This window comes from Sus scrofa, chromosome 4 (assembly GCF_054392235.1).
Source record: "Sus scrofa isolate SSC_HxYL_T2T_F1_AM1 chromosome 4, Sscrofa_HxYL_maternal_Yorkshire_Landrace_v2.0, whole genome shotgun sequence".
NCBI classification, from domain to species: Eukaryota; Metazoa; Chordata; class Mammalia; order Artiodactyla; family Suidae; genus Sus; species Sus scrofa.
Genome location: NC_139386.1, coordinates 134,802,249 through 134,814,327, shown reverse-complemented (window position 1 = coordinate 134,814,327; position 12,079 = coordinate 134,802,249). Strand labels below are relative to the sequence as shown.

Sequence of the window (12,079 nt, the reverse complement as noted above, 5' to 3'; positions counted from 1 at the left end):
CAAATAAAACCCTTACCATCCACCCACTAACCTTCCATTTAGGTACCAGTTCCCCAAGAGCACACTGTTTGGGCCTCAACATGTGATTTTGCTATTGAAACAGGATACAACTTAATACTCACCTGGATTCTACTTCCTCAAAATCAATTGTGCCAGCACAAATCTGAGAACAAAAGGTATTAGGTAACCCAGGTCCCAAGCATGGAATATTGCAAGCCACATCTCTTTACAGCAGGTGAGACATTCTAGGTCAGCCAAAGCTGGAGCCTACCTACACCCCCAAATTCCATAACCTTAACCAGCCCCCAGTAGAGGGGAGGACTAGGAGGGAGAGCATTGAGTTGTCTTTTTAGGGAAGTGCAGTGTTCAGAAAGGATGCTCCCAAATAAACTGTAAATCTCAGGAAGCCAAGTAATCCTCTCACACCAGCACTGCGGGACCCCCAGATGGGCAGAGTTCCTGACGCTGCTGAAACAGGAAAAAAATGGCCAGGAGAGAGAAGGTGGGGAATACAGATTTGCTAGTAGAACCACCTTCAGGCACTAAGAACTTCATGCATGTTTGATACATAGGTGCAGAGTTCCTAACTGACTGAATAAAACTACAGAAGGTTACTGGACTTAATCCACTTGGGGTCTTTCATGCCAAGAGACTGTGCAGAGAAGAGCCTTACAAGATCTACCTAAGAAACTGCTAGGGAACAAATTTTGGGCACTCTCCACTGAGTGACATCTGAAACCACAGCAGGACAGGCTCTCGAGGAGGTACTGGCCTTTTCTATTCCTCCTCCCCAAGACTCGAGCTTTTAGTTTCATTGATCTTTTCTGTGTTTCTATCTCATTTATTTGTTTTGTTTCTATCTCACTTATTTCTGCTCTGATCTTTATGATTTCTTTCCTTCTGCTAAATTTGGGTTTTTTCTGTTCTTCTTTCTCTAGCTGCTTTAGGTGTAGAATTAGGTTATTTGAGGTAGGCAGCCATGTAGTAAGATTTGAGCTTAGAAAAACTTGTGGCCAGAGTTAACTCCAGGTGCCACAGTACTTAAAAAATCTACCACTGAAGACATAGTCTTTTCCATTAATTTCTTATGAGAATGTCGAACGTAACAGATGCAATTCAGTGCCTTTTGGTACATTCGCCATGTGGTTCAACCATCACCATTTTCTATCTCTAGAATATTTCATCACCCCAGAAAGAAATCCTACACCCATTTAGCAGTCACTTCCCACCTCTTCTCCACACTCCAGGCTAATCAGGCTATTTTCTGTCACCATGGATTTGTTTATGCTAGCCATTTCATATAAATGGAATCATAAAATATGTGACTTTTCGTGTCTAGCTTCTCTCACTTGGCATAATGGTTTCAAGGTTCATTCATGTTACAGCATATAACAGTACTTCATTCCTTTTTATGGCTGAATAATATTCCACTGTATCAATATGTCACATTTAGTTTATCTGTTCATCAGCTCATGGACATTTCGGTTGTTTCCACTTCTTCAGGATAGTTTTGCCCTGTGAAGAATATTCCTAATTGGTAGGTTTTCTTCTTTGAGCATTCATCCTGTTGCCTTCTGGCCTTCATGGTCTCTGATGAGAAAGCAGTTCTTAATGTGTTGCATGTATCTCAGCACAGACCTCTGAAACCTCTTTGAGGTTTACTGATCTTCTTAAATATGTAGATTCATGTCTTTCATCAAATTTGGGTGACAAACTTTGGAAAACTCTTGAATATTATCTACTCTAGTTGAACGTATGTATAATCAATGACCCAGAAATTCCATTCCTAATTATATACCCCCAAATAATATGTGTAGATGTGCACTAAAAGACTTGTAAAAATGTACACGGTTGTGTTATTAATAAAAACAAAACACTTTAAACAATTTTTTATTGTCCACTCAGAGTTTTACACAAATGTTTATTGTCACTTTATCCATAATAACTGAACAGCAGGGGAGGAAAAACAAATGTTCATCAGCTGCTAAATGGATAATCAGATTATGGTGTGTCCACACAGTGAAGGAATAGTCAACAACAAATAGCAATGCACAACATGCGAAAATACGGGTGAATCGCAGAAACATGCTGACAGAAAGGAACAAGACACACACACACACACACACACACACACACACACAGAGCCCATCATGTACAACTCCTTTTACAAGAAATTCTAGTAAGTATAATACTGGTGGAAATTAGACTAGTGTTTCCTGGGGCTGGCTGGGGAGAAGGACTGACTAAAACGGATACCAGGGAACTATTTGGCCTGATGGAAATGTTCTATATCTCGACTGTGATTATAGCTACATGACGTATAACTTTTCAAAATACAGAAATGTATGCTGAAAATCAACACACTTTATATGTAAACTATACCTTAAAAGGTCATTCTAGTTACCATGTAGAAACTGGATTTCCACCAGACAAGGGGGAAAGCAGGGATGCTGATTGGGAGGTTTCTGCAGAGAAATAGCAGCTCGGATTAGTGTGCTAATCACAGTGACAATAGGTAATGGGTAGAGGACATTCGTTGCAATGCCATCCATGTTCTCTGGATTTTGTGTGCATTGATTTATTTCACCTTCCCACCAATCCTATGAAGTAGGTACAGATATTATGCTAAAGCACAAAAACGTTTAAGTGACTAACATAGCAAGCAGAAAACTTTGTAGTCTGGCTTCAATCCATACACTTGACCACACATCTACTGGACAGATTCAGAACAAATTTTGAACTTACAGTTGCCAGAAGTTACTAACACATAAGAGGTGCTATGCAAGCTGAAGAGAAGGATCAAAGATAATGATGCCATAATGGGATGAAGAAAACTGGGGCAGGATCGTGACTGGAGGATGTAAAAGGAAAGGCCTCCCTCAAGGAACTGAGAGCAAAAGGGGACCCTCATGTGTAAAGCCAGACACAGCTTTGTTTCCAAGTGAAGCTCTGAAGAAAACAGACTGCTCTCATTCTGGGTTTCTGGGAGCACAGAGTTCAGGAGGTGGTGGAATATCACAAATGGGAGCAGTTAGGAACTGACTGGCTACAGCCCGGAGTGTGGTCACTGCAGTTAACCTTCCGCTGTTTGAAGGCTTTTAGGGGTATAAGTCCTAGTAGGAAGCTGTCATTGATCTGCTGGCATGAGTATAACATCTGTTCTTCTGTCACTTTTTATTTTAACCAAAGATCATTTTATTTCTTCCTAAGAGAATAAGAATTTGTTATTGGAAAGAAAGAGAAAAATTTTAAAACCCTGCTAGGATAGGCCAGGTTTGATAAAGATCACAATATTAGCCATCACAATAAAGATATCAAGAAGATACTAGGTGATATCAGTCTGGAATTTCCAGTGCATACATATTAAGTTGAGGGTCATCAGACTGGATGAGACCACCTTCCAGAGAGAGCGGAGCTAGAGAGAACCCTGGATGGGGAGACGTCTCCCAACTTTGTAGGCAGGCAGAGTAGGAGGAAATTACAAACGTGTTTGAGGAGTTCCTGTCGTGGCTCAGCAGAAATGAATCTGACTAGCATCCATGAGAATGCAGGTTCGATCCCTGGCCTTGCTCAGTGGGTTAAGGATCCAGCGTTGCCGTGAGCTGTGGTGTAGGTCACAGACATGGCTTGGATCCAGTGCTGCTGTGGCTGTGGTGTAGGCTTGCAGCCACAGCTCCAATTCAACCCCTAGCCTGGGAACCTCCATATACCACAGATATAGTCCTAAAAAGACCAAAAAAAAAAAAAAAAAGTGAGAAGGACTGACAAGGTGATCTGAAAAAATATGCTAACTATTCCACAAGGTATTTATAGAAAATCCTCAAGTACTTAAAATGGTATAATTGGAACAACTTTACCTGAAAAAATTCTGAGTTTTTCCATTGTAAATAAGTTATAAATAAAAAGTATGCTTATGAAAATGAAATATAATGATATCATTGAGTGTCCACTCCATGTCTGGCATTATACAGGCACAAGAAGAGTGAAGCGAGTAAGAAATTTTCTCTCAAAATTAAGATTTGAATTTATCTTCTCATACATTCTAGCAGAAAATATTTGGCAAATGCCTTTGAGGTACATGAAACATGTTTGATTAATGGAAATAAAACTGTGAGCAAAGCAAACATACCAATGAAGTCTAATGGAAAAGACAGCATCAGATACACCATGTATAGAGTGCTTTGGGCAATGAAGTCAGGGAGAAGAAACCTCCTCTAAGGGTCATAAAAAGTCTAAGAGAAATTTTAGCTAAAACTTAAGAGTTGAGTAGAGAGTCACCAGGAGAGTAGAAAATAACGCCCACGGCAAAGAGAACAGCACAGGCAAAAAGTCTGGGAGGGGATCCTGGTGCAGACTGGTCTGACTGGACTGGCAGATGAGGCTGAAGATTTAAATATGTGGGTTTTATGAGGTGGGGCATTGCAAGAATTTTGGACTTAATCACAAGGTAACTGGGAACTTGTTTTGCAAAGCTCACTACTGAAGGTGATATAATCTATATAATTAAAAGTGGGAATCACAGAAGAGGGAGAGATCAACTGATAGGCAGGTTCCCCAGAGAAGAACATTTTCGTTGAGCTTTGAAGCATGGGAGAGATTCTACCAGGAAGCAAAAGAGAAAAGGCATTTCCGGAAGAGGGAACAAGGTCAAAGGCACTGCAGAGACAGAGCTGGGCACGCTGGGGAAGAGGAGCAACCACAGAGGCGGCGGCAGGGAGTGGAAGGAACACGGGGGGTGTGAGGCTCAGGGCTGCATCCTCCCATCTGGGAACAAATGGTACAATGTAGGACAAATACCATATATTTCAGCATTTAAAAGTTACAAATCACGTGAACACACCATTATATAAAATTTGTTCTCCTCTCTCTGTATCTTCATATCCAAAAATGCGGTGAATGAGGTGTTTAGTGTAGCCAGATGTGGTAAATTTACTTTCATTCAGGACTTCACACTTCAAGCATTATTCTATCTTTACAGTAAGTTTGCCAGGTCACCCAGTTCTAAACCAAAGTACACTCACCTGATGACTAAGGACGTTACGTAAGTCTCGCCATGTAACGATACACATAACAGGCAACCACTGGGTTCTAGGCCCGGCTGACCTTTTTTCCTCCTGACTGCAGTAATCACTGCCTATCTGACACGAGCAGTCAGATATGGACGTACAACTGAAAAGTTTCTCCAACTCTTAAATGTAAAAGTTTGAAGCTGCTTTTGAGTGAGGTTAGTCCCACTGGAATCTTAGCCTTGCACATGGCATATAAACAAATTCCTCACCGGGTAAAGCAATGATTTAATTTTACACCTATCGACGTGTTTTCCTTTCTTACCAATCCAGTCCATCCCTACCTCACTGGCTGCAACAGCCTTGTGACTGCTGTTTGTTTCCTGATACTACTCGCTTATACGGGAGTTCTTACATCTTTCCTAAAACATGATTTTAATCACGTCACATCTTCCCCTGAATGCAGCCGATGGCTTAAAATTCACACTCCTCACCATATGCTCGTCTTATCTCCTTCTGTCCCCCTTTTCAGGCTATTTCCACATCACAAAATTAGGTGTCCATCTTTTCAGCCTAATTTTCAGTCATACCTTCTTTTCTTCTCTTGACAATGTGACTTTTGTTGGCTACATTTATTGTTGAACGTCCAGGCCATTACAGATGTTAACCTAGGAAACAGTGCTGCAATGGAAGTCTTAGTCTGCAAGTTTCTCAGTTATGTCTCTCTTTCACATGTATTTTTAAAGATTCCTTTCCATTGTAGGTTATTACAAGATGTTGAACACAGTTCCCCACTATATAGTAAATCCTTGTTGTCCATCAATTTTATGTATAGTGATGTGTAGCATTTTTGGTAGTTCTTTGTCTGGTTTTGTTATTATAGAATGGCTTTGGGAGTGCTCCCTGCTCTTCAATTTTTTGGAATAGTTTGAGAAAGATAAGTATAACTACTTTATATGTTTGGTAGAATTCCCCAGTAAAATCATCTGGTTCCAAACATCTGTTATAGGGAATTTCTTAAATTACAGACCTACCTCATGTCTAGTGATTGGTCTGCTCAAATAATCTGTTTCTTCTTGATTCAGTTTTGGCAGGCTCTATGTTTCTAGAAATTTGTCCATTTCTTCTATATTGTCTAATATGCTGACATATAAATTTTAGGATTTTTTGTATTTCTGCAGCATCGGTTGTTATTTATCCTCTTTAATTTCTTATATTGTTTATTTGGGTCTTCTCTCTTTTCTTCTTGGTGAGCCTCGATAGAGGTTTGCCAATTTTATCTTTTCAAAAAACAGCTCTTTGTTTTATTGATCTTTTCTTTTGCTTTATCTCTTTTTAATTTTCTCTCTGATCTTTATTATTTCCCTTCCTTCTGCTGACTTTGAGTTTTGTTTGTTCCTCTTTTTCCAATTTTTTTAGGTGATATGTTAGGTTGTTTATTTGAAATTTTTATTATTTCTTGAGGAAGACCTGTATTGCTGTGAACTTCCCTCTTAGAACTGCTTTTGTTGTATCCCACAGACTTTGTAAGGTTGTTTTCATTTTTGTTTGTCTAGAGGTATTTTCTGATTTCCTCTTTGATTTCATCATTGACACTTTTTTTTTTCTTTTTAGTAGCATGTTATTCAGTCTCCATGTAATCATTTTTTTTCTAGTTTTTCTTTCTGTGTTTGATTTCTAGTTACATGCCATTGTGGTCAAGAAAATGCCTGAAATAATCTCTCTCTTCCCAAATGTGTTAAGGCTTGTTTTGTGTCCCAGATAATGTTCTAAGCATGCTTGAGAAGAATATGCATCCTGTTTTTAGGAGATGTAGTGCTCTGTGGATATCAATTAAGTCCAACTGTTCTGTTGTGTCATTTAGGATCTCTGTTGCCTTACTGATTTTCTGTCTGGAAGATCTGTCCTTTGATATCACTGGGGTGTTAAAATCTCCAACTATAATTTGTGTCAATTTCCTCTTTATGTCTCCTAGTATTTGTTTTGTGTACTTAAGTTTCCATGTTGGATGCATATATGTTAATAAGTGTAATATCTTATTGTTTTGATCCTTTTATCATTATACAGTGTCCTTCTTTGTCTTTCATCATGGACTGTGTTTTAAAGTCCAAAGTCTATTTTATCTGATATGAATATTTTTACCCTCACTTTCTTGTCATTGCCATTTGCATGAAATATCTTTTTCCATCCCCTCAATTTCAAACTAAATGTGTTTTTCACTCTAAAGAAGGTTTCTTGTTGGCAGCATTTTGAAGGTTCTTATTTTTTGACTCAATTTATAACTTTTGATAAAAGCATTTACTCTTATTAACATTTAAAATAATTATTGATAAGTATGTATTTATTGCATTTTAAACCTTGTTTCCCAGATGATTTTGTAGTTCCTCTTTGCTCCTTTCTTCTTCCTTTTTTTTTTTTTTTCATTTTGTATTTTAATGGTTTTCTTTTGTATTATGCTTAAGTTCCTTTCTTTTTGGTGTTTGTGAATCTATTTTATGTTTTTGATGTTTGGTTACCCTGGTTTTCAAGCATGTTAACCCATAACAATATCTACTTGCCTTAAACTGATAGTCATATAAGTTCAAACACAGTCTATAAGATCTACATTTTTTTATTCCTCTCCCCCACATTTGCGATTTTGATGTTCTATTTTACATTTTAACATTTATCCTTTTGCTATTCATTGTAGTTATAATCACTTTCAAACATTTTTTTAAATCTAGGTACCAGCTTATCTAGGTGATCATCAATCTTTTTATATATTTGTCTTTCCTGTTGTGTCTTTCTCTTTCCCACAGAGGCTTGCTTCTTTTCTATTTAAAGAACTTTCAATATTTCTTTTAGATTAGGCTTTGTATATTCTGTTAGTTTTTCCCCGATAAATTCTTAGTTTCTGTTTCTATTCCAAATAATAATCTTGCTGGGCAGAGTACCCTAGGTTGCAGGCTTTTCCCTTTGGACTTCAAATATATCATGCCTTCTGGACAGCAAACTTTCTATAGAGAAGTCAGCTGACAGCCTTATGGGGGTTCCCTTCTAATGGACTCTTTTTTCTCTTGCTGCTTTTAGAGTGCTCTCTTTAACTTCTGACATTTTAACTGTAATATGTCTTGGTGTGGGTCTGATTGGAATCATCTTGTTTGGCACCCTCCATGCTTCCTACCCCTTTTCCCTTTCGGAACCCCTACTATGTGTAGGCTGACATGCTTCTTATTATTTCATAGATCTCATATATTGTTTTCATTTTTTTCCATTTCCTTTTTCTGTCTGCTGTTCTGATTGGATGATTTCCATTATTCTATCTTCCATATCACTTATTCATTCTTCTGTGTATTTAATCTGGTATTCACTTTTAGTTGTTTTAATCTTGGCAACTGAGTTGTCTAATTTTGGTTCATTTCTCTTTACAGTTCCTAGTTCCTTGTTAACAATTATTTTTTATTGATAATCTTTCTTAATTCCTTCACTATTTTTATTACCTCCTTTTTGACCTCAGGGTCTGGTAGACTGGAGAAGTCTATTTCATTGTTTGTTCTTTCAGGGGATTTCTCTTGCTCTTTTCATGGGGAGTAGTTCCTCCACTTTTTCATTTTACTCAAATTTCTATGACTCTATTAATTTAGGAGAAACAGTTAGTTATCTACTGCGGTCTTGAAAGGCTGTTTTTATGTGGAAGGATCCCTGTGTAGACTGTGTGAGTCCAATATATTTGGTATGAGGGCTGTTTTTGGAATGGATGCCTGCCACATCTTTCCTCAGAGTACACTGGCCATTGTCTCCTTGATAGCGGGTATGTTTGGTGTTGTGATGACCAAGGCCTACACTGGAGGCAGGGCCTCCTCTTTGCTCTGTGGTTGTCACAGCCCTGCTGAAGGTAAAGTGTGTTCCCTGGTTATTGGAGTCAAACCCCCAGATCCAGCTCTATGCTGCAGCGTGAGGAGGGCAGTACTGCAGCACTCTCACTGGGAACTGAGCTGCTGCATATTCCCCCCTAGAGGCCGTCCACTGGGTCGTGCAATTCTGTAACACCACACGCCACCCAGTGTGTGTGCCACCTAGTGTGTGTGCCCACTGATGCTGGCTCCACACTGAACCCACCCTGCTGAGGGAGTGCTGATAATCTGCTTGGATGTCAACCCCACCACTATGGACACAAAAAGTCTGATGCTGCTGGAGCCATGCCCATGATGAGTTCACTGACAACGGAGCTCTTATGAAGGACCCACATCCCATCATGCATGTGCCAACAGCAGTGACCCAAACCACACTCCAGACCCCTTGGGCTGACTCTGTGTGGCTAAACCAAGTCCTCTCCCAGGTTCATCTGCTGAAACCCAAGTTTCAACACCAAGCTACCGTGTGTAACAGTAGGCATGCATTTTGGTCTGCTGTTCTCTCTCTGCCCTGTTTGTCAGCAAGCTAGCACACGAACCCTCCTCCAGAGCAAAGCCCAGGCCACCCCAGCTCCACATCTGCCCCAGCAGACCTTCCAGGCAATGAAGGGGGTTCCCAGGGAACTTTCTTCTTTCATCATTCCCTTCCAGATCCCATCCTGATTCCTTTTTGTTTCCTGTTATCATCCTACCTGGTTATGTGGGATCTTTCTTGGAGCTTTGGTTGCATGAGAGAACTTTCGCCAGCTTTCATTTGGTATTCCGTGTGAACTGCTCCACGTGTAGATATATTCTGATGTGCTGTGGAAGGAGGTGAGCTACACACCCTTCTCCTCTGCCATCTTGATCTGTAATGCACACAGAATAGATCTCATTCTCATGATACTTGAAACTAGATGTGAACTGAAATTACCTAAAGCTATAACCCATCCCTGACTCAGCTGGACTCACAACAAAAAGAAAGGACATGACTTTTCTGGGAGAAAACAATACTTAATCCAATCTACAGTGCTTTCAAATACAATGTCAAGGATACAATAAGAAAAAAAATTGGGAGATGTGCAAAGAATCAGGAAAATATGAACCATAATAGGAGAAAAAATATGTTAAAGAAGTGAATGAAAAAGTAGAATTTCAACCGACAAGTGGGATCGCTAAAAAAAATCTCAGGGCATGGCCCACTTTCCAAAAACGGGGTGAAGGAAGAGAAGAGGTCAAAGTTTGCTTTGGGCTGTTACGGACTCTTGCCACTCCAAGAGCTGACAATTTCAGAAGACAACCCTTCAGCAAGGATGGTCATGATGAAGCTTTGTGGTTACTCTGAATCATTAGAGTCTTTCATTCAGAGTCAGTCAGGAGAGGATTACTCAGTTTACACTATTTAAGACAGACCCCTGCAAGATATACCCAGAATCTCTCAAGGAAAACTTGGTTCAACTTTAAGAAAGACTGAAGGTCAAGTGTGGATACAAATAATTTAAATCGAGTCATTATCATTACCATGATAGCTTATATATATAGGCCCAAAGAAGTTTATGTTACATATAAATTTTGGATCCAGCTCCTTTTCCATTTAGACTTCATAATTTTGTGACAGGGAAACACCATCTTACACTCGTCAAACATAAAGCCAAATAAAGAAGAAATCACCACTGGGAATCTCTTAAACTTACACTCTGGCAGGTGTCACACAGAAAATTATAACAACAGGTTTCACAGGAAAGAGGTTGAAAAGTAGGGATATGACGTCATCTGAGAGTAGAAAACTCAGTATCTATCTCCTGATGATAAAGCAACTACTTCATTTCTCACCATACATTTTTTAACCTACACCCACAGGTGTGGAAAAATAGAAAGAGGAAGATAACAGCAAACTGTAACACCGGTAGACAAGTAGAAAATCTTCAAGTTTTTATTTATTTCCTTCCAGACTATCTCTACTCATATATGAACAAAACTGAATTCGAATTCTGTGTTCCACTTTCGAAACACAGTTAATATTTACTCCATAATATTCTTGGTGGATATGAAATAATTTCCTTAACTATCTTCCTATTATTGATCAACTATACTGTTCAGAATTTTATAGTTTTAAAATAATAGCATCTTGATTATCCTTGTATCCAAACATATAAATCTGCATATTATTTTAGATTCAGACTATGTGACTGCTGAATCAAATATAATTTAAAAAACAAGCTCTCTTAATGTGCATTTTCAGCTTGCTTTACAAAAAAGGTCATACTAATTTACCCATCCATCCACTAGAACAATCTGATAGTATCCACCTCACTACTCATTCACAAGTATTTTAAAAAGTACTGGGGTAGGAGTTCCCATCGTGGCTCAGAGGAAATGAATATGTCTAGAATCCATGAGGATGCAGGTTCTATCCCTGGCCTCGCTCAGTGGATTAAGGATCCAGCATTGCCAGGAGCTGTGGTGTAGGCCAGCAGCTGCAGCTCCAATTCAACCCCTAGCCTGGGAACCTCCATATGCCATGGATGCAGCCCTTAAAAAAAAAAAATTACTGGGGTTAATTAAAAAATATAATATTTTTGTAGAAAAATATTGTAATATTAATTTAAAATTTAAGAATTTTTTGGAGTTCCCACTCTGATGCATTGGGTTAAGAATCCAACTACAGTGACTTAGGTTGCTACAGAGGTATGGGTTTGATCCCTGGCCTGGCTCAGTGGATTAAAGGATCCGCTGTTGCCACAGCTATAGTGTAAGTTGTAGCTATATCTCAGATGCAATCCCTGGCCCAGGAACTTCCATATACCATGGGTGTGGCCATAGAAATAACAATAATAATAATAAAATAAATATAAATAAAATTCAAGAATTTTTAAACATTTTAAAAAGTTTTAAAGAATGATACTAAACTTTGCCTTTGTTATAATATTAATAAAACTTAGAAAGCATTTTATAAGTGACCAAGATTTCAAGGGAAAGACTAATTTCTTGGAAAGGAATTGATTAAAATCATTCTCATCATACTTAGTATAACGTATTGCACAGAGTAGGAATTCACAAAAGTCTAAAATGCATGGTTGTTGAGTGAATTGTTATTCATTGATTAATGAATACATAACTCCTAAAACAATAGTGCTTTCATGCCGGGGTTGTTAGAGACCATTGGTTTGAACCCTCACATCAAGAAGCAGATGCAAAAGC

The 12,079-nt window shown here is 38.7% G+C and overlaps 1 protein-coding gene across 5 annotated transcripts in view; it reads right to left on the bottom strand.

Annotated features, from left to right (window-relative positions):
* ODF2L (outer dense fiber of sperm tails 2 like) overlaps positions 1-12,079 on the bottom strand; it is a 604,788-nt gene that overhangs the window by 514,821 nt on the left and 77,888 nt on the right. For 3 of the 5 annotated variants that reach the window (XM_085024225.1, XM_013997449.3, XM_085024226.1), the window contains exon 2: positions 9,592-9,747. The exons of the other annotated variants lie outside the window; for them this stretch is intronic. The gene's annotated coding sequence lies outside the window, so the exon portion shown is untranslated. The remainder of the gene's footprint in view (positions 1-9,591; positions 9,748-12,079) is intronic. 5 annotated transcript variants of the gene reach the window in all.